At 37.7% G+C, this 21,168-nt stretch overlaps 1 long non-coding RNA gene across 1 annotated transcript; it reads left to right on the forward strand.

The window, feature by feature from the left end:
• The first annotated feature begins 15,580 nt into the window (after positions 1-15,580).
• Positions 15,581-20,654, forward strand: LOC311295465. The gene is made up of 3 exons (XR_014628337.1): positions 15,581-15,910; positions 19,436-19,596; positions 20,520-20,654. It is a non-coding gene; the product is annotated as an uncharacterized lncRNA (long non-coding RNA).
• The last annotated feature ends 514 nt before the right edge of the window (positions 20,655-21,168 follow it).

Below are 21,168 nucleotides of genomic sequence, written 5' to 3' on the forward strand. Positions count from 1 at the left end.
TTAAAAATATTATATGAATGCCTGGCTGAAGAGATGCGTCTTTAATCTAGTTTTAAACTGGGAGAGCGAGTCTGAGCAACGAACAGTATCAGGAAGACTATTCCAGAGTTTTGGAGCTAAATGTGAAAATGCTCTCCCTCCTTTGGTGGTTCTGGATATCCTAGGTATGACCAAAAGCCTTGAATTAAGTGATCTTAAAGAGCGCGATGGATTATAGGGCGATAGGAGATCCGTTAAATAGACTGGAGCTAAGCCGTTTAGGGATTTATAAGTAAGTAGCAATACCTTGTAATTAATACGGAACTTTATAGGTAACCAATGCAGTGATGATAAAATCGGTGTTATATGATCATATTTTCTTGATCTAGTAAGAACTCTAGCGGCGGCATTCTGGACTAACTGTAGCTTGTTAATTGAGGATGCAGGACAACCGGCTAATAAAGCATTACAGTAATCTAGTCTCGAGGTCATGAATGCATGAACTAACTTTTCTGCATCAGAAACTGATAGCATATTACGTAGCTTAGCAATGGTAGCTTAGCAATACTTCTGCGTCGCTGTCCACGTTGACGTGCAATTGAAACCCAAGGGAGGGGTTCTAGCAAACCAATCACAGAGCTTGGGGTCCGTGTAGAATTGAAACGTTGTTACATGTACGGCGTGAGTTCAACGCAGAAGTATAAATTGGGCTTTAGGGGGGTGAGTGTAACGGACATAGGCCAGTAAGAGCTATGCTCACTGCATCCCACACTGGAGATGCCGGTTCGAGTCCCACTCAGAGCAGGTCCAGTAGGATTGTTTACATATGGCTACACAAATATACTTTTCCATTTTAAATGATCATGCCAGCTGTGTAGCATCACTGAAATCCAAGTAATTTGATTATTATTTTATCAATTGACACCCTGCAGAAAAAAGACAGGAAAGACTTACCAGGGCTAAAAAGAAATAAAGCCATAATGTGATCATATTTGTTGCTCTACGCATCGGGTTGTTTTAGGTTGTTGTATCAGGGCGACTTAAGCCAGCATGACACCATCTGATGGATTAAAGTTGACATTTATTGAATTGAGTCTTTGCTCTCTTGGTGGCCCCTGACACTTTAAATACTCTCTCATTTGTTCTCACTTCACCTGTGTCAGTTTTTCTCGGTCAATTTCAAAGTACCTTATTGGAATTTTCTGTACATAATAGGTTCCAATAACAACAACAAAAATCCATTACAGTGGTTACATTTGTTTTCAAAATATTAATTTTTTTCTCTCTCACACAGGTTTTTGTGAACAATATCCATGTGTTTGACCGATTTCTTTCCATATCTGTAAAAAAAACAAAACAACAACAAGTAACTCAGCGAACGTGCACAGACTGAATAACAGCATAAATCAAATCCTACGGTTGCACCACATGGTAAAACCACAGAAACATGACTCATAGTAGCCATTTTTCAACGTCATGCTGTTTGGATAAAAAGCTTGGAGAATTTTTGCGTGTGTATATTGTAGATGTCACACATGAGCTGTCGTCAAACTCAAAACGTAAGATTTCCATCAAATACTTATCACTATGAATCACAACTCTCAAACATAGTTGTTTCTGTCTAACAACAACAAGAAAAAGTGGATTTTCCAAAAGATATGACCTGTTTATTTAGTAACAGTTTCATATTTTTAGTGATGCTTTTGGTGAAGTAATAATGACAATAAAATGTATTTACCAATCGGGTAAGAAAAATGTTGCAAGAAATATTGATTTTATTAAGCTTTATCTTGTTTTAAGAATGTTCATAAATTCACTGGAAACAAAACAAAAAATACTGATTAGGAAAATATTTTATAATAATTTATGTCCCAGATTTGCCATACTGCGTTACCAGTGATTTCAGATTAATAAAACTGTATCAAAGAGGGTGAGATATAAAAATAGATAAAGAGAAAGAATGATTGTTTGGCCCAGAATGTGAGAGGTGTGGTTGTACCAGTGGTACCAATGATTGATACCACTGGTTGTACCAGTGATTTCAGATTAATAAAACTGTATCAAAGAGGGTGAGATATAAAAATAGATGAAGAGAAGAATGATTGTTTGGCCCAGAATGTGAGAGGTGTGGTTGTTTGAAGACGATCCAGTATAGATCCCTTTATCTGCCGTCCAAAAGTGCATTGCTGCTAGCTAGACTCACATTCACATATACAAAACCACAATAAGAATTCACTCAAAACAGAAGCATCAGTGTGTCTCAAATTATTGTGAATATGTGAAAGCACAACAGATGGGTCTCTGCTGACTTGCACAATTAAGAGATGTGTTAAAAAGCTATTAAATTGACGTTTGATGACTAAAAGCTTTCTGGAGCAAGACGGGAGGAAAAATAAATATGGTATTTAATGAAGTGGCTATAAATGAGACAAACAGCTGTGTTCATTAGACAGCTGTAATATTCTTGTGTGTTAGCATGTCATTTCTCACATTTGAGTATAAAAGAGGGAGAAAGACACACAGCGAGAGAGGTGCCAGCTAAACAAAAAGCACAACTCCTTACTCAGACTGATCTCATGAAATGGCGTATGTATGACACGCCAATTCGTATTTCCATTTTTGGCGTGCTATCAACACGCATAATCGCTTTTCAGCGTGTTTATCAACGCCGTTGACTTAACGTTACATTACTCTCTATATAAATATATATGACTTACCCCAACCCCGTCCCTAAACCTACCCGTCACTGGGGTTAATACCATTTATGAGTCTTCCCCTACCATCCTAGTAAAAAAATATCGCTCCCCATATGTAGATTTACATTTTGCTTCGTTTCGCTCGGACATTTAACGGCGTAGACATACACGCGGAATCACTCGGACATTTAACGGCGTAGACATACACGCGGAAGATGACGGCGTGGACATACACGCGGATAGCTCAAAATGCGTATAGATAACACGCCACTTGACTTGAAAGTGGCGTGTATGTTTACGCAAAGTCATGATGTCATGTTGCAGTCATGTTGCCTTACTGCTATATTAGCAATACTCTACTGATAATATAAGCTATACAGTATTGCTAACATATAAGAATTTGCTCCAGATGAATATTGTTGGTGTTACAGGGCTTGAATTTCGGCGTGTGATTGCGCAACACAATTTTACTCATTCCCACAGATTTTGTGCTCACACCCAAAGTGCACGCAAATAAAGCCGTCTCTCAGTACTAGATTGAGTTCTTTTTTGCTGCTTATTGCGCTTAAACAGTCAAATACACACAAAATAATGTCTAAATGCCGGTCTTCGTGAGTATTCACGGTAACACAGTCAGTTATGTTTTAAGTGAACGTAAACAGTTGAGAAAGAAAGCGCATAATGTAACGTGTATAATGGATCTATGCGTCAGGTCTTAAAGTGACAGCAGCCTACCTGCTGCCAAATTATGAGATAATGTTAAAAATGTGAATATGGCAGTTTCCCTCATGGTATCGATGTCGAAATTGTGGCCAGCGAATATGCTGAGTGGCTAGTAACTTTGGAAAACCGCTTGTAACTATAGCAAAGTGAAGAAGAAAAAAACTATTTTAGTAACCATCTATTATTGGAATTTATATTTAGGAATTTTGCCTAGAAACCACATACATACAGACCCTTTCCAAAAAATTAGAATATCATGGAAAAGTTTATTTATTTCCATAATTCCATTCAAAACGTTAAACTTCCATAGATTATAGATTCAGGGCCCACAACTTAAACGACTGCGTTGAGTGGACAGCACAGTGGACCAACACCAGCCGATGACATGGCTCCCCAAACCAACACAGACTGTGGAAACTTCACACTGGACTTCAAGCATCTTGGATTGTGTGCCTCTCCATTCTTCCTCCAGACTCTGGGACCTTGGTTTCCAAATGAGATGCAAATTTTGCTGTGCTTTATTAAATCCAGAGTCAACGCAGCCGTCTACCAGGACATTTTCAGAGCACTTCATGCTTCCTTCAGCAGACAAGCTTTATGGAGATGCTGACTTCATTTTCCAGCAGGATTTGCACCTCCCCACACTGCCAAAAGAACCAAAACCTGGTTCAATGACCATGGTATCACTGTGTAATTACTGTGTGATTTCATGTAATATTCAAATTTTTTGAAATCCTGTTTTCGTGGGTTTTATGAGCTGGAAGCCCAAATTATGTACAAATAAACAACTAAATACTTGAAATCGTTTAAGTTGTGGGCCCTGAGAATCTATAATCTATGGAAGTTTAACGTTAATTATGGAAATAAATAAACTTTTCCATGATATTCTAATATTTTGGAAAGGGTCTGTATAACACTCTGGCAACCGGCTCAGAATGCATAATAAACAACCTACTGTAGCAACATAACACCCTAGCAATGATGGTGATCATTTTTGCAAGCACTCACATTTCCTAAAGACAGGTTTAAAACTCCACAATTTTTCTTCTTAAGAGTTCCTGTTCAGCACCCTCTCTCTGAACCCATCAGGGCCTCTCTCCGTTCCTGTCTTCACCTGATTTTGTCTGTCTGTCTCTCTCTCTCAATATCTCCGTCACCTTCCCCTCTACATGTCAGTCACTTTTTCTCTTTATCATGGCACATTTCTCCTGATTCATCACTTCTCTGCACATTGATTTTTGACCCTTCCTCCTTTTTGCATCGGTTTAATGCTAACCCTCATTTCCTCACTCATCCCATCACTGTAATCTCTTCCGAAGTACCCAGCACCCTTCAGCCCGTACATCTTTCTTACTCACAAGGTCAAACCTGCACCTTCAGATCTATTTCAGGTTTCTCCAAAAACCCAGTTCCAGTGTTCTTCAGTTTTGAAAGCCTCTCATACTGCCAACATCTCATAACCTAAAACAAACCCAAAAAAGAACAGGATCATTGCAGGTCAACCAGCCCGATCTCATCCCAAGGCGTCATATACTGATGCTTTTGACATTTCGTCTACATCCAACGCACATGGCACCCTTTAGCGTCAATAATGAGACGCTGATAGATATGGGCCAGAAGGCGCCTCCTAGCGGTCTAACACTAACCCTACCCCAGACCTAAACTTACCCATAACCGAACAAAGCTCTGTGCGTGTCATATTGACGCTAAAGGGTGCCATGTGCGTTGGATGTAGACGAAATGTCAAAAGTGTCAGTATATGACGCCCTAGCATGAGAATGCGTTGGGTCAACACCATTTGCCCCAACAGGCTTGACCTGAAAGACCATTCTGATCGAGCTTCTTTAATAAAATAAAGGACGGGTGAACACTTAACTTTTTTCTCCATCCAGTCACAATGTACAACATCAAAAATCTTTTACATCAAAATGTACAGTACACATATTAAGGTTGTCAAGACTGACAGTGTTGACTGAGCACTCATGTCATGTCCTGACATCCCAATGATATGATATGAATTGAAATGATACCCCACAAACCTAAGTAGAGACTGTGAGAACTTTGTCAAAGCCTAAGATCCATCGTAACTTAGATCAATCACCATCAGTGAGCCTTTCAAACTATGTGACTGCCAATTTTGCTCTAATATGACAAAAGACTTTTCAGGACTCTTGAAAGTCAAACATTTTTTATCTATTCCTTTACAAATGTTGCTTTTCATATTGTACGATGTGACCCGTGGGCACAAGTCAAGGCAGACATCAACAATCTTTTACGTCAAAGAGTATGATATGACTTCCGTCAAGAGTGACAGAGTTGACAGAACAATCATGTCACATTCTGACATCCCCAATAATACAACAAATTGAAATGGCACTGGCTGGCCCACTGTAAAAGTATCAGATTTTCAAAATGTGAGACCACAAACATGATGATAAAAAAAAATCATACATTTAACAGTTTTGTTACTAGTGTGGAGAGCCGCGACGTGACCAAGACAGCACAGATTCCATTCAACCAGAGTCTCGACTGTGAACACGGGAAATCTTGCAAAATCTCTCAAGGTCAAACGTGACTTCGGAGTAAACAAACATGGCAGACGACAGGCAAGAAGAAATGGCAATCATAGTGTCTGGACTGCTTTTTACAGAAAATTCACAAAAAAAAGAAAAGGGTTAGGATGACGTTATGCGTCCGTCTTCCGTCAGCTCGCTCTCTGATTGGGTATCATTTCGTTCCACATTACAATCTACAGATTTTATATGCGTTTATGTCCTATACCCACGCAACAATCGCTTCCTGATCGTAAATATCCAACATGTTTGATATTATCACACAACACAGGAACATCTGATAAGATAATCTGTAGAACCATCAAGATAATCGGGACTTTACCTAGAATTGTCAGAAGGGAAGAATTAGGCCCAAAATCATCCTGATTATCTTGTAGTGTGTGTGTGCCTTAAGCAGAGCCGCCTTAAACTAATGTTAGGCCCCGGGGCTGAGAGGTTGTGTAGGCCCCCCATCCCCTCGATTTATAGAGTCTCATTTAAACATTTTTTGTATATCTAGGTAATCTACATCACAAAATGCATTAGTTTCTTTCGAGACCTACAACAGTGAGTTTTCCCTCTTTGAGCCAGAAAACACCATAATATTGTTATTAACATATCACAGAGCCCACTTGAGCATAAACTCAAGACACTTTATTTAAAGGGTAACTAAACCCCTGGTCAGAGCCTGACTCCACCCACTGGCAATATTTGAAAAATGCTAGGCAGAGCCCAGCGGAGGGGGCTGTTCATCTGAGACGCATCTCTCTGTAGGCAAGGGTGTGGTTAGCTGGTGCCCTCTGATGTCAGAGGCTACCACAACTTTCAATAAGAAAATTCAACTGCAGTAGCCACCGTTCAACCTGAAGAGGGCAGCACTCAGACGTTTTTACACCATATTTTGTAGAATTAAAACACTTTAAACACAAATGTCAAAAAAATTACTTGAATCAATGAACAGCATTAATAAAGACCCAGGGCCCTATTTTAACGATCTGAAACGCAAGTATCAAGCGCGAAACGTAACTTTGTGGGCGGGTCTTGGGCGCTGTTGCTATTATACCGGTGGGATAAATGACTCTTGCTCCCGACGCAAATCTAAAATGGGTTGGTCTGAAGTAGCTTCATTATTCATAGGTGTGATTTGGGCGTAACGTGAAATAAACCAATCAGAGCATCATCTCACATTCCCTTTAAGAGCAGGCGCGCTTGTTCTATAGCGGATTCCTATTATAACGGCGGATTTGCCAGGCGCACACCAGGAGCGTTCACAGCCGAGGAGATGTGTAAGCTAGATGTATGCTTTTATAATAAACTATCTATCTATCTATCTATCTATCTATCTATCTATCTATCTATCTATCTATCTATCTATCTATCTATCGTAATAATGTATGATTTGCAAAAATGAAAACTACTGCTTTTGTGTAGATGAGAGAATCAAAGTGTATGCGCGTTGTGCACGCTACATTGATTATGGCCAAGCATGCGCCCTTAAAATAGCATATAATAACATGCGCAACGCGCCACTGACTTTAAACTAGTTTTTTTCGGTAAGTGGCGGAATTGTTTTCTAAACCTGCAAAATAGCACCAGGGAACGTTTGCGCCGGAACACGCCTCCTCTTTGCGCTGAACCGCCCCGGGAGCGCAAGTGTATTTCTTAGTTAACCGACGTGCGTCTGTGGAGGGAAAAGTCCGCTGTGCGCGGGTGCAAAATAGGAATGATACATGCGTCGGTGTACAAAGTCAATTGCGCTGGGTGCAAGATAGGGCCCCCAGTCTTACAGATCATTAAGTTGTTAAGTTGTAAAAAAAGTTGTTTTAGGGTTTAGTTACCCTTTAACAACCACACACAGCAACTAAAATTCAACTTTATGCAAATGAGAAGCGATTTTCGCGTACGACAACCAATAGGAAAGCCTTTCAGTGGAGCTCAGCTCCCGTCACCGTCTCGAGTGCAGTGCAGGCAAGACAGAAGAGTTCGAGGGCGATTTCACTGTTTTATATGATTTGACTGTAACCACAAACATGGATATAATAAAATGATGCATGGAAAATAAACTGTCGACAGTCTCAGTGAGTTTAATTCAAACATTTATAGTTCGAGTGTTGTAGTTTTATGATGCAAGTTTAGAACGGCTGCAGTTCATTTTTAGTTTCCCCTTCATTATGTTGACTATTAGGGACAAGAAAATTGATTATTTGTCAAATTCGGATGACGTTTTAGTCATTTATGACAGTATGAGTGAGTTTAATTTGTAGATTGATCAATCGTTAATCTAATAAATTATTTAATCCACTGAACACTGCTGTGTGGTAATATAAAAACACTCTCCCAACAGCATACTGTCTGTTTCTTTTTAGCCTAATTCCTAGTCAAATTAAAATAATATAGTTGTATCACTTGTGATGGTGTTTTGTGTGGATGTGGCCAGACGAGCAGTCTACCAATAACATTAGAGCGATAGCACTACCAACGCCCACAAGCGACAGTATAGAGACTGGCGAGTCGCGACATACAGCGACAAAATCTGACAAGTTACAAAACAATATGATCTTTTCAGCTCATCATGAACTTGAACATGGGAGGCCCCTGAACTTGGGAGGCCCCTGGGCTTCAGCCCAGGTAAGCCCGTGCATTAATGCGGCCTTGGCCTTAAGACTGTCAGAACTTCGTCAGAGCCTAAGATTCATTGAAAAGGCCTAAGATTAATCACCATCGGTGAGCCTCATCAACAATCTTTTATGTCAAAGTGTACAATATAGCCTACATGTTATGATTTTGGTCACAACTGACAGTGTTGACAGAACAATCATGTCACGGTCTGATAATACACCAAATTGAAATGGTACTGCACAATCATAAGTAAAAAAAGTAGAAGATATCATACGAGCAGTCTTATTGCAGAACTGCAGAACAAAATCAGATACTGCCCGAACTTTGGTGGAGCTTAAATTTCATAGCAGAGGCCTAAAATTAATCTCAGAAATTGACTGCCAATTTTACTCTACAGCAACTCCAGAAAGATATTTCAGTCTGCAAAATCATGGCTGTAAGTTTTGCTCGTGAACCTCTTAGTTATGTTAGTCCACCAGCTAATCCAACCAAAACTAGCATGGAAATCTAGTCTAGAAGCTAGTTTTTGATTTGATATTGGTTTGTCAGACTTGTTTTTGCAGAGAACAGAACTCACACCTAGGAATTCCTGCTCGCTACAAGTGACGGAAAACCGCTTGGAGGAAAGCAAACCGACACATTCTGTAAGCCTTAGTCTGGATATAATTCTTGCTAATGTTATTTCTCTTTCCAGGTCACACCCTGCTAATAAACACAGCATTGGTCACTTTTCAACTGATTGCCGGTTGCATCTGTTCTGCATTACAAAAGAAGTTAGTGCGAAGGAGTACTTGAGCTCACTGAATGAACTTTCTTACATGAAGACCAATCAGGACATGCTACTTTTTAACACTTGGGGTGCTCACATTGTACAGAACAGCACATATTTTGGTGAGCACAGTAAACAATCCTTTTAGAAAATGACCATGTGGTGAAAATTGAACTGATGGTTGGTAAACCATGGGAAAATGTAGACCTATTGGTGGGAAGTTGCCAAAGAGGCTACGCTAAGGGCAAGGCTTGTAAACAGGATAAAGCGAACAGTTCTTAGACAATGATCTCTATGTTTTGCTCATGGGTATCAGTTAAAGTTTTCACAGATGGGTGAGGAACCAATGTTGTGGCAGATTTACTGCCACTAGATTATGGTGGCGCTTTCCGAAGAGTTATGTTGCTTAGCATCGCACCAGCGCGTATAGCTGCGTGAGCCATCTGCCTCCATTTCCTGTCAATCAGTCTTCTCTGGCATTTTGGGATTGATCTGGGTGTGTGGTCTTTCATTGAAATCAGGGGGAAGTTTGGCTGTGCTTCTGTAGAGAGCTGTTAAAGTCCTGGAAGAGGCCAGGGAATTTTTTAGCGGTTTCCCGCAAGTGGAGATAGAAGGGCAAAGTAGCGCACACACACACAGACACACACACACACACACACACAAACATGTATAAACACCTACTGTCTTCCAAGTCCGTCAATCCATAAAGAGAAACTAGCTTGCACGAAACATCATGCTCAAGGGTAAATGTAATACATAGCCTGTCCAGCAGGTGGCGGTGATGATATGGTTAATGAGGGCAGAGACATATTATTTTGAGATCTCGGCTAACACTGACTGATTTCTAAAAGAAACGAACATAGATATGAATTATAAAATCTTGCATGGATCATATGATTTCTGTATCTCCTTTTAAACATGGTTTCCCATCCTGTGGTCCACAATCACCTATGGGTAAAGGTGAAAGATTTACACTTTAAAAAATGCTGGGTTGTTTCATCCCATTTGGGGTCAAATATGGACAAACCCAACCGCTGCGTTTTAATAAAAAAACAAAAACAAATTAAACCAATGGTTGGGTTTGTCCAAATTTGACCTCAAATGGGATGAAACAACCCAGCATTTTTCAGAGTGAATTATGAAATTTTAAAAAAGTTAATGTCGGTAAAGTGTATATATTAAAAGTTAAATGTGGTCTTTTGGAATTTTGAAATTTAAAATATTGTCATAATACATTTAATGCAATTGAAACCCATATATAACATACGTATATGTATTATAATTGACCATTTATGTACACTATAAGGCCAGAAGTTTGTGAACACAGTTATATCTCAGGTGATTGATTCTCATCTTTCTCTTTGTCTGTTCTTCCTTGTCTTTACATGGTGCATTTACATACCCATTTTTTATGGCATCAAACAGATGTTTGCACAGCTTTAAATTTGCCATTCATCTCATAAATTGTCAGTAGAGACTTGCCTGTATGAGAGCCGCCCTGTATGACATAAAAATAAAGATGGTGATGAAAGTTAAGCTGACTCAAAAAAAACAAAAAACACGTGCACTAGCTCAGATACTGTCATAAAGAGAAAACATATTGGTTTAAAGCGTACAAACCCAATACTCTGATTATAATCACAGGGAATAATTCACTTTGATTATAAGGTGGCTCTTTATCATATCAAAACTCTCGGGTAAAGCTTAAATGCCTCTGAAGTGACTAAAATGACTTCAGAAGACAAACTTCCCGTGTTTTAGATGAACTGGTTTGTTTGACATTTTATCACCACCTTAAAGTTCCTTCAAAGTCTCTAATATTTGGTTTCTGAAATGAAATTGTGATTTATTTATTTAGCTAATTAACATCTCAAACCAAGCAAGAAATTAACAAATATCAGTGAAAGTCGGTCTCCCACTGCACAGAGTAAAATGAAATTTAATTGATGGCAAATTAGCTCCAGAAATGTGTGTGTGCCACTGAAAACGAGCACTAAAACTGCTATTTATCCGTGTTGTAGGTAATTATATGTATAATATACAAGAATAGACAAAAAATATTTTAGTTATAAGATTTAGTTTCGATCAAATGATGGCTTTGTGACGTAAATATGCCATAAATGGTTTGCAAGTGTTAGCTTAGCTGCTAGCCAAACTGGTTTAGCTAACGGTTCGGTGTTCTATGCATATCATCATAAATGAAGCTAATTTACATTACATTCATATTTTTAGCAGATTATCTCTTGGCCACGTTTACCTACACACAGGTCAAATATGCCAGTTTACACCGCAAAAAAAATAACATTTTAATTTATTAAATCTTTAAATGACCGTCTGTCCAAATCTTTTACAAAAACAATTGATAAAGAGTTTTAGTTTACCGTCAGTATTGTTATTCTTCTCAGCGTTTGAATGGCTACACACATCACACACACACACAGCTACAGCCACTAGAGGGCACTATCATACTGTAAACGCAGTCCTATCCAGGTTTACCCTCAAAACAAATAACATTTGTTTCTTCTTCACTCCATCCGTCCAATACTTAAGCTTTTATTGTGATATTTCCATCTCTGGCGTATAAATGTTTAAAATTCCTGGTGGGGAATAAAGTTGAGTACTTATTACGGTGGCGTCTTATAGAAAAGTTCAGACTTGCAGTCATAACTGAAAGAAGTGCAAATGGTTTGATAATGGCCTTTATAAAAGGAATCATTTCTATTTCATAAAATGTCTGTTTACAAGAGGTGATGTTAATAATTGATGCTGGAGTATTGCTAACTGTCTGTCTTGCGTCAAACAGCACGACTCTTTCGACTTGATGATAAAGTTTGACACAAGAATATGGTTGTCATTTCTGTTGACTATCGATTCACTGTTAAAGAGAGGAAGAGACACTTAAACAAAGATTTCCAGGAAGTTACACAGCAGGGAAAGGTGGCATGCTGGGAATGAGGAGGACTGGATTGATTATGACAGCTGGGTGTGGGAAACAGAATGACTGATATGAGAAAAATATTGAACGCGTCATGCAGAAGGTATTTATACTATAGGGAACCAGCATATAAGCAAATTCCAATTGGAAGTGAGCATGCCTATGTCCTACTCACTCCGAAGGGCAGAACATGGCCATAAACGATTAAATTACTTCCTTGAAGTGACCATTGCATGTTCCCGTTGCTAACTGACCTGTGGAAGGGCCCTTCATGAAGGAATTCAGTTGATTACTTTTGTTTGCAACGCTCCTATGATGACCCCCTTCCCGAAGTGCCCTTCAAGGGTGCAAAAACGCCATTAAATGGTGAACGAAAGAAACTCGTTGAATTCTATAGTGAAAAGTATATATAAAACTAGTTTAAAATATAAAATGATTGTAATAATACTGGTTTAATTTTTTATTATTATTAAAATAAACTGTTTAATAATTCCAGAATGCATTGTCACAGGCTCAGTGAACAAATAATGGAGGAGAAATCAAGAACATATTTCAATCAATATTGAAAAGTAATAATTCAAAAGTGGCTTAACATAAATTACAATATAGATTTATAATAATTTCATTTGTATAAAAAGATATTTTAAATTAACTATTTAAAAATGCAACATGCTCAGCGATAAATAAAAATCTAAGATGGCAGATGATGTGAGAACATATTCAAAGGATATACAAATTATACAAAGTAGACAGAAAGTAGTTAAAAATAATAATTATAATAGAATTTTTTTAATTTTTATTAAAAATGATTTTATAGTGAACTGACAACCGCAGCATGTAATGCGATAGGCTCAATATTTTTTATTTCATTGAATAGTAAGAAGTATAAATAAAAAGAAGTTTAATATATAATTATAATATAAAAAATAAACAATCATAAGTTTTTTAAATTATTTTAACCAAAATTTGTTTTCTGTGCTTTCTATTTTTTTTTCTTACAGTATTGTGCTGCTAGCTTAGCTACATGCTAATGTCGAACTCCATTTATATCAGTTGAGTCTCCCATGTGGCGGTTGTAAAATTAATCTAAAAAGGAAAACTGAGGGAGAATTGACAGATTGCCATGGATGGAGACAGGGTGGGTGGTTGGAAAGTGAACTTGACTGATGGATGAACATACCTGAACTCTCTCTCTCCGTCTTGATAAGTACTGGCATCAGCGGAATAGAGCAAGCTGTCCTGTCAGCCTTAATTGCAGAGGAGCGGAGAGGTGAAGGAAAAGCCTCCTGGGGTGGAGCACGACATATAGAGACGAAAGATCCGCCGCACACAGGGATGAAGTCAATCGGCAGTGAAGGTTTAGCAGGGTTCTGTCTCCAGGTGATGAATGTGTTAAAGGAATAAAGGGAAAATGTGTCATTATTTGCTCATCATGACTATGTTTAGATGAAAAAAATAAGGGAGTTCCCCTAAGGTCTGTGTTGGGGCCTCTTTTATTTGCTATTTATGTTAATTATTTATGTTAATTGTCTCCTCTCTCTGAATTACTATACATTTTGATAACTGTAGTAGATCATAGTAGCAGTTATTCTACACATACAGAAACTTTGCATCGTCTGCACAGTATGCATAATGCAAAAATAGTATGAGAAAAGAGAAAGATGAAAGAAAAGCTTGTGGCATCCTATGGACGTAAGAGAGAAGGAATGCTGGGAAGGATGCAGGGCAATTACACCGCTTTTAGAATCATGTTTTTGCTTTGAGATTGTGACAACCAATTTTCCATTTAGATAGCAAAGATGAGGAAAAGAAAAAGAAATCAAAAGACAAAGAAAAAAGAATAGAGATTTCAGAAATGTCTAAAGCCAGATCAGACTTTAGGTTTTGACTTAATAAGCATTATAAATAAAATGTAAATAAAAGATTTTGTAGAAACAGAATAATATATTATAGTGTAAATATATATATATATATATATATATATATATATATATATATATATTATATATATATACAATACCAGTCAAAAGTTTGGAAACACTACTATTTTTTTTTTAAGAAATTAGTACTTTAATTCAACAAGAATGTGTTAAATTGATAAAAGGTGATGGTAACGATTTATATTGTTAGAAATGTTTTTATTTTGAATAAATGCTGTTTTTATGAATAAATGCTGTTAACGTTTTACTCATCAATGAATCCTGAAAAAAGTATTCCAAAAAAATATATTAAACAGCACAACTGTTTCCATCATTGATAATAACTGAGTATCAAATTATCATATTAGAATGATTTCTGAAGGATCATAAGACACCAAAGACTGGAGTACTTGCTGATGAAAATTCAGCTTTGCATCACAAAAATAAATTACATTTTAAAGTATATTAAAAAAGAGAACCATTATTTTAAATTGTAATAATATTTCATAATATTACTGTTTTTTTTTGTTGTTTTTTTTAACTGCAGGCTTGATGAGCATAAGAGACTTCTTGCAAAAGCATTAAAAATAGTAGTGTTTCCAAACTTTTGACTGGTACTGTATATATATATATATATATATATATATATATATATATATATATATATATATATATATATATATATATATATTCATGTCATTCAGACAAGTATGTGTGAATATGAGAGTAAACTGAACTTCAACACAAAATCAAATTCTCAGCCTGCTCAAGCTTTATATAGTCACTTGATAATAAGCAATGACAGCACCATAAATAAGACATCAAACCATCTGTGAGTCTGTGTATTTTTGTGAGTGTGTTTGGGCAGTCTGACTCGAGCTCTGAACTTTGACTTAAGCCATTCGCTGTCTGTCCCAGGAGAAATCTGTGCCTAAGGGTGAACTCAGGCTTCATTATATTATATACAAACACATGCAGAAATACACACACACACACACACACACACACACACACACACACACACACACACACACACACACACACACACACACACACACACACACACACACACACACACACACACACACACACACACACACACACACACACACAAACAGAAATCTGCCCTAAGGCCTCAGTATTCCTACCGTATCATCACTCCGCCGGTTCTCTCACACACATATACAGATGCATCTTGACTCAATATTTGGATTTCTTAAAAACCACAAAACCCATCTGAATTTAGATACTGTAGCAAAGAAAAATTATTCTAATATGATAATTTAATTAACTGATGGCAAATTGAAATTGCTAGTGTGTGTGTGTGTGTGTGTTTTCTTCCCTTATATGTTTATACTTTTTGAGCTGTAACTGTCAGCCTGGATTTCTGTTCCTCCTTGACTTCCTGTTCTAATAAATATGTTTCCTGTTTGTAACGGCTGGTGGGCACAGATACATAACCAATGTAGTATACCGAAAACCCAGTGGACACTCAAATTTCTTCTTTTATTGGCAGGTTCATAAATATGGACGCCACAGTAAGCTGTGTGCTTCAATACTTTCATGTAGGGAGGTTAAACAGCATGTTGTTCTGGACACAGACCAATGCTCAGCCACTGTAGCAGTAAAAAAGAGGGAACAAAGCAAGATACCTCGGGAATTTCGCTCCAACACGAGTCTTTTGAGTTCTGAATCTGGACTGACATTACATTTATCAGGCAAGAATTATTTGTTCCTCATCCAAAGGTGATAAATCCAACACTGTAAATGTTGACATTACTGTAAAAACTGACAGAAAATATAACAACTTTTTTAACACAATTAACAAAACAAATTGACTGTTACTGGAATTGATCTAATAGCTTATGATTTGGACATATGTTTCCTTTAAAACCTTGATATGTACAAGTGAATCTCTATGGCAGTAAAGCCATCTGCGATAAAACACGACTTTCAAATTCTGCCACTTCAATTTCAATCAACTGAAAGTGTGTTATTTGGGATTTCGCGTGTAATGAGTGGCAATTACCTTTCAGCCGCTTTGCCAAGGCTTAATGGTGCATTGGAAAAGGTTTAAAAACATTCATGTGTAAGAGGGATCTGTCTAGATCCATAGTTGCAGGGCTTCAGGTAATTTGTTTCTGGCAACATTTGAGACCCATATAGCTGAAACACCTGTGCATGCTGGCACAAACACGTACCAATGCCCACAATGAATTAACATACTCCCATAACCTCCACAGAAACAAACTGCCCAGAAATACTCAAGAAGTGGACATCACCTAACGCCCTAGACTCACATAACAAGTCTTTTTAACTTGTAGCAAAAATCACTTTGCGGCTTATTCTAGGCCAAGAAACATCTACTTATGGTGGGCGTAAAGGTTGCGTCTTTAGCTTGATGTGAGAGGAATTACATGGAAATTGTTTGTTGAGCAGGGCTATCTGAAATAGATGATAACACAAAAAGAGACTGATGTAGAGTAACTCTTTCAAAATTTGGCTCGACAGTCCCTGTGAATGGTTGTACAACACCAGAGAAATTGGTGGAGAATGCAGGCAAACAGACACTTTGTGATTCAAATTTCGAACTCTCTGAAATTCACGTGGCTGTCAGACAGATCTGATCGTTATTTTCACTTCATTTTTGTGTGAAATATGCATAAGAATAGGGGTAGCCAACCTTGCACTTGGAGGGTTGCCTTCCTGCAGACTTCATTTCCAACCCTACTCCAGCACACCTGCTGGTTATTTCAAGTAATCCCGAATGCCATGATTGTGTTTGATTAAGGGATTGTGGACACTGCTGCACCTCAATCGAAACCAATGGAGCGACAGCAGAAATTGTTTTGGAGGCAGTCTTGTAGAAGGTCACCTCAGCAGCAATGTTTTCTATGCATACCTGAGTATACTAGACTTGTATACCACTGAAACCTTCTCGACCTGAGGAATCATTGTGTGGTTTGGCAGAGGTGACTGACCTGACCAAATTATGGACTGCGGGAGCCAACGGTTACATTGTACAAGAACCTTGAGAAACCTTAGAGAACATGAAGGTCATTACTTGAATCATGACCTTCCAATGAGTGCTGAAAGTTTCATTTGTTTCAAGACTCAGAAAGCCAGAACATTTTGTGAAGTTCAATATTTGTGTAGCGATCCCACGGGGAACGTCAAGGGGAAATGCACATGTACTCACTCAACCTCTAGTGACCTCTGAAGCACTTTTTCCTTCTGTGGAAAATGCAGTGTAATCACACTTTTATGAAGTTATCAGACCTGAAATGTACAGAAAAAGTGGGATTGAGTAGATGGTATTTTCAAAAAAACGCAATATCAAAAGTGCTTTACTTACATTGTGTCCTCGGTTTGAGAATAAACTTCTGGCTATAACTGTCTAGTCCATTGTCCTGGGATAGGTTGGATTTGTCTTGCTCAGCTGAAGTTGTGCTTCTTGTTTGGAAACCAAAAAGCCAATTATTTTCTTCATTACCCTCTTGAGTCCACGTCGGACGGATTCAATTCCTCTCATGTCCACGTTAAAGGAATTAAACTAGAGTTTTCAAAGCAAACAGTTTCACGGCGGGGTCTTAAAGTTTAAGTACCAGAATGGGCCATGAGTCCAGGGTTTTGCTACAGACAATCAGACTCTTATTCCTTGCAAAGAGATGATATAAGATCCCTATCCTTCACTTAGAAGTCTAAAGAGATGTGCTTACACCACTCTTGGGCTATAAATAAACCTTCACTCGTCATAAATTAGCATCTCATCACTCTAATGAGCTCAAACAGACTAATATATTCATGAATTCATTCCTTTCACTCCCTGACCTGTCTAATCTTAATGACACAAAGCATTGGATGTGATGACTAAAAGACTGTAAATATTTTTTTAAACCCATGTATTGAAGTGATCATAGATCTCTCTAGACCTAAAATTGAATTTGAATTTTGAACAACATTGAATGAATATATTTCCTTTTTTAACAGTTTTCCATGTCTTAACTTGAGACGCAGCCCACAGTCTGATGCATGTTCCACAAAAACACATTTGTAAAAACCACAAGCTCAAAACAGATTGCCCGACTGCTACACTGTAAAAAGTGATCAGCTGACTTAACTTAAAAAAAAGTCAGGAAATCTGTTGCCTTAAAATGAAATAAACAAACTTCATACGTAATTGAAAAAAGTGATTTGACAAGGAATTGTCAAGTTCACATAACTTATTTTTTTCAATTGTCCATGAAGTTTATTACTTACTATTTTAAGGCAACGGGTTTCCTCACTTTTTTAAGTGATGTGTTAAATGTTTATTTTACTGTAAATGTAAAATGGCTTATTTCACTGTTTGTTTAGAAAATCAAATAGGTTTTATGATTTTGAAAAGTAAAAAAATTAATTCATACATTAATGTTATTGTAAATATTCCATAAAATTCACAATTTTAAGTAAAAAATCAGTCTGTTTGTCTATTTTGTTTTTGTATTTATTTGATATTTGTCATAAATTTTTGCTGCTAAATTAAATGTATGATGTTTTATGCTGCAAATTATGTCACTGCACACTGATCAGCAGTGATAGCATTTGCATATACTTATGCTTTATTGTACAACTATTAACTCTTTCCCTGTCGTGGCAGCATTTTTGTTCTTTTTGGACTCTGAGTATAAGTTACCTCAAAGCTTGCACAGTCCTATACCTCGTCCTGGGTCGACATTTCATTCGGTAACATTAGGCAGTTTTGATTTCTATGCTGTTGAATGTTTGATGATGGCATCATAGCTTACATGTGCGGAAGCAATGCTTGTTTCTGCTTCTTCTTCACTTGTTTTTGAATCAGAAGATTCTGAACTATTTCAGAAGATGCATAATAGCGCTCCCTACCATAACAGTGAAAGCATGGATTGTCGGAAAATTCCGTCAATGGCGGGGAAGCATTGTGTCATAAATAATGGAAAATTCCATCAATGGCAGGGAAAGAATTACAAAAATATGACAATGAATAATTGCGTAACCTTTTGGGGTGCGCATTTGGCCAATGTGACTAAATCTGGCTTGCAACATTTCTAAGTCCTGCCTTTCCCATTCTTCTGCCTATAAATAGTAGCACAACAAAAATGCAATTAAAAAATGATTTATCTAGAGTTTTTCAATAATACAGTATCAGCGCAACTTAAGCACAAAGTGCAAGATTTTCCCAAGACAGTGTGAAATATGTATCTCTCCCTTTCTTCCCTCCATAGTCTTCCTCATTGCCGGGTGCCAATTGGACTTGTAATGTAATGCAAATAGGCTTTTCTCTTCCCTCCGACACAAATAATGGTTCCCTCTTAAGAAGTAGGACTGTGGACGGGAGCGCCTGGCTTTGAAAAATGGCATTGTTATCATGAAAAGTAATTTCTAGGTGAGTAAATTGCTTTCCTTGTTCCACCACTTTTCAATTAGTCAGGGAGAGCTCGTGCGGAGGAGATGCGGGCGGTAATAAAGCAGCCCTTAATTCATGGTATTGTGATATCTGACACAAAAGAGAAACTGAGCCAATTAAAGCCGTGGCGAGGGACACAGCTTATTATACATCCTAAAACCTCTGCAGTCTTTGGAGGCCATATAGTCGGCGCTCTCTCGCTCTTTTTGACTTCCTTGTAATCCCTGACTCATGCTTTTTGTACATGGATGGTTGTAATGAGTAGAAATACACTGTGTTGGCTTTGATTTTTTCTCTCTCATTTTATAGGAAATACACACAGTTGTAACTGATCGAAACCCATTAATGAGGTCGTGAATCTCATAAAAACATGTCCAGGTCACAAATCATCCTGAAATCAAAAATAACAAATGAAAATTAAGCATATTTCTAGAAACCATTTTCATGCCAATTAAAGTTAGCTCATACAAAAATGAAATCTGCCATCATTTACCCACCCTCACTTCATTCCAAAACCCATTTGCTGTTATAATTTTACCATGGAACATAAAATGAGTCATTCTGAAGAATATTACTGTCAAGCTCCAAAAAGGCTAAAATATTTAGGATGTTATTCACTGAAAATCACCGGCATCAAACCTGGTGTGACACTTCAAAGCACAATTTAGAAATCTTAACATGGATGAGAATAAGATTTCAGATATATTGTTAAACTTTTATTTGTTGAAAATTGATTGAATGGTAAAAAATGTTATTCACAATAAGACCGAGAACATGTGTTCAGAAAGTAAATTGAGCCAATTTCAAGTTGACTTTAAAGTTCCAGTAATTTCCTTTCTTGCTTTACTTTTCACAGTTTTGCTTCTGTCCTCACTTGAATTATTTCCTTTCTGCTTTTACAGACACACACAAGACTCAAAAGGCACAGAGGAAGGAACAAAACAGAGACGGAGAGCGAGCGCTATGATCCATCCTGTGAAAGTAATCATTCATAATGTGTGTATTTTTGAGATGTAACTCACACAGTGTCTCTGTGTCAGTCACTTTTGCGTCTGTTGTGGCTTCTGCAATCATCTCCGAGGAGGTGAGTAATGGCCACAGCGGGGAAAGAGGAAGGCATCAGATATTCAACACATCGAGTCATCTCTCCTCTGCTGTCTGTATTTCAGGAGGATCCATGAACTTCAAGAAGACATTAGCCTTGCAGATAAAGATGTGCCCCTAAAAAGCAATACAAGAGAGACACTTTGAAGACAAAGGCACCCATCCATCTTCATCAGATTAACAGAAAACTAAACAGAGATCGGGAATGATGTGGTTTGGATTCCCTCAGTACCGTTGCGTCTGTAGTTTTTGCAAAGCCTAACCACAAAATCTGCCCACACCAGAGCTTATTCTGGCCGAAAACATGTGAACGTTGGGTCGCAACGTGTTTGTCACCCGTCACCCTTAGGAAATTAATTGTGAGAATGTATTCACGCAGGGAGCAGCCGTACAGCAGAGGGAATTAAACTTACCCATCCAGACGTATTTGTTATGATGAACTTTGGT

Source organism: Rutilus rutilus (assembly GCF_951802725.1).
Source record: "Rutilus rutilus genome assembly, chromosome: 8".
Taxonomy (NCBI): Eukaryota; Metazoa; Chordata; class Actinopteri; order Cypriniformes; family Leuciscidae; genus Rutilus; species Rutilus rutilus.